Below are 3,213 nucleotides of genomic sequence, written 5' to 3' on the forward strand. Positions count from 1 at the left end.
TTAAAATGTATAATTCAAAGTAGATACTATTTAAAAACAAGTTCTAGAGATAAGGTATATTACTTATGAAACAAGGATAATATCTCTATACTTGATAAATGGTTAAATTTAAGTTAATACAACATTTATAAGAAAAAAGGAAATTATAATTAATTTATAAATTAAATGATTATCTTTATATTTCAGTGATTGCCAAGTGCCACAATCTTTATGTCTAGTATTAAACAAAAATCAGACGAAAAACTAATCAAAAACTTTATCATTAGATTTTGACATCTTTTAAAATTTTATTTGTAATTTAATCCAATGATAGTTCTAGAAGTTTTTAGTATTTCTCAATTCCAAATTCTATTTTAATTTACTTTCTATTGTAACTTTTGATATAAAAAAAAACAATAAGCAAACAAATCTAGTTTACTTTTGATATATAAACATAGATAATTAGATATACTTTTAATACGTATTATGTTTATTAAGTCATGTACTATAATTTGTTTTATAGATATAGCTAGACACAATCTATTTGAGTATAATCATATATAGAACCAATTTTAAATTCTGAGCAATGGTGAACGAGTGGACATCAACTTTGGTGAACTAACATGTTCATTGAAGAGAATCTCAACTTGAGATTCTCTTGAAAACTCTTACGTTTCTTGTTTTCATTTTGTTTTGAAAACTCTTACGTTTCTTGTTTTTATTTTGTTGACTCGCGCTATGCGTGGGAGGTTTTTTTTCTTTTTTTCGTCACAATATTTGTTTTGTTGGTTTTTTAATTGCTGTTATTTTTTATTATCTATTTCTCATTTTAATTGATTTTTTTTTTGGTCTATTAGTTTAGTACTTGAAATGCTTATTGTTATTTGTTTTACAATAAATTAGGCTCAATAGTAGGTGGTACAGCTTTATATTTTAGAAACATTTGATTCTTGTAACCCTCACAAATTATTATAAATTATCAAATTAAATAGCTCACGGTATGTATGCATTTATTCAGTTTATCTTGTATAAAAGCAACATTATAGATTTATATAGATATAATTCTTTGCATCTCTATTAGTCTCATATAATAGATATATTGGAGTGTGAATCATATTCAAGACATATCATATCTATTTTCTCCTTAATGTCTTTTTAAAAAAAACATTGTTTTGTTGTGTGTTAGTGAACAAAATCGAAGATTTATAAAACAATGTTGTTTTACTCACCTCTCAAGCCTTGTCATTGTCACCCTGTCATTTGACACATTACCTTTATGTAGTCACTGTTTCGAGAGATGTTGAAATCGGCTAATTTCATATAATTGAGGTTGGCAAATTTTTTTATAGTGAGTTTAGGTTGGTATTTGCAAGGTATCAAAGTTAGAGTATTAAAGAACTGCCATGATAAATGAATGAATGAGAATTCAAAGTTTTTAATTTAGTCATGTGCATTATTATCTTTTCAATTTTTAATAATTTATTTTAAACACTTTTGACAATAATTCTTTCGTTATAATCTACTATTCACGCATTGCCTTTCAATATCTACTTTATTTTCACTTTATATTGGCTGACAAATAACATATATTAGACTATAAATTGATTTTCAAAACACATTATAAACTAGGTTCGGACCGGCGCTACAGTGCAAGGGAAATATTAACATATATATAACCTTTAACGGATTAGAATATGTTACATTTTAATTTTAGTGCAGTGCAGTCAATTACAGTTAATCATATATTTGAATAATAAAATTAAATAAAATAATAAAAGAAAAAGCGAGTAAATAATCATATATTGAGTTTTGATACAATTAAAAACAAGGTAAAAATTTAACAGCACGAAATAATATTTGTCGTTAAATTATTCATTATGACAATTTTGTAGTCGAAATAGGAATATACGTGAAAATTACATATTTACAATATATTTTTTGAAGGACCAACCCGTAACATATTCATTTCGTAAAAAACATTATTCATAACTTGCTTTATCATTATAATTGTGACTTTAACCAACTACCTGTGAGCTATATAAAATTTACATAGTTTGATATATAATATACTAGGTAATGTCCCGCGCATATGCGCGGGTTGTTGTATATTTATTTAATTATTTTAATTTATTTATTACTTATAAAAAAAAGATTAAATAAATTTTAATGCTTATGACATTTTTACATGTTATTTATTTAAATCATACAATAGAAGCATACATCCATATCTTTTGAATTTATTCGTTGATTAATTGTTCAATTAATCAATTTTGATAGTAATTTTCTTTAGTACTTTTAAGTACTTTTTGATAAAACAATAATATTGTTAATGATAAAAATAGGAGTGATATTGGGAGAATTTAAAAAATACCCTTTTAAAATACCCCTTTTTTAAATTTACCCCCTTTTCAAACTTTATCAAAACAACCACTAAAAATGTTAAAATTTATCCAAATATGTGTGTAAACTTATAAATATACACAAAAATTACCTTTATTTGTGTATAAAATTTTATTTATTTCAATGTCTTACAAATTGGTTTCAATATAACAAAAAAATATTTTGTTAAAATAATTACATACTTTGAAAATAAAATAAATATACATGAATATGTGAGAAAGAATAAAACATATAAAGTAAAACAATGAAAATAGTTTATTTAGCTTGATTTTCTTATGATGCGATGGTCAGAAATCAATATTTTTGAATCCCATTGATAAAGTAATTTCCTTATAGCCATAAAATATTTTTATACATATGTATTATACATTTAATAGTATAAAAACAATGAAAAAATGAAGAAGTACATAAAATGAAGAAGAAATATAATTGAAAACAAAAGTTTTAACCAAATATATAACCAAGCTCTTACAATGATATCTTAATTGAGCTTTCAACCCATGTAAGAACATTAAAAATTAAACAAAAAAAATATTGAGAATATCAGATATGGTAGAGGAGGATGTAAAAATGAGTATTTATAAGATAAAATATGATGTAAGTTACAATTCTAAAATAATTAAATCAGAGGAGTTATAATTATATTTTATAGTGTGTTAATTGAAGTTAAATGGAGGAAACAAATAGTCAATTGAAAGTTTATATTATTTAAGTCACAATTTAATAGTAAAGTGTGGATTTCAAGTATGAATTAAAGTATATGACTAAATGTGTTAGATATTTGGTTTAATTAAAAATAAATATTATAATTAAAAAATAAATGCTAAATTGACC

This window comes from Capsella rubella, unplaced genomic scaffold (assembly GCF_000375325.1).
Source record: "Capsella rubella cultivar Monte Gargano unplaced genomic scaffold, Caprub1_0 scaffold_6, whole genome shotgun sequence".
NCBI lineage: Eukaryota > Viridiplantae > Streptophyta > Magnoliopsida > Brassicales > Brassicaceae > Capsella > Capsella rubella.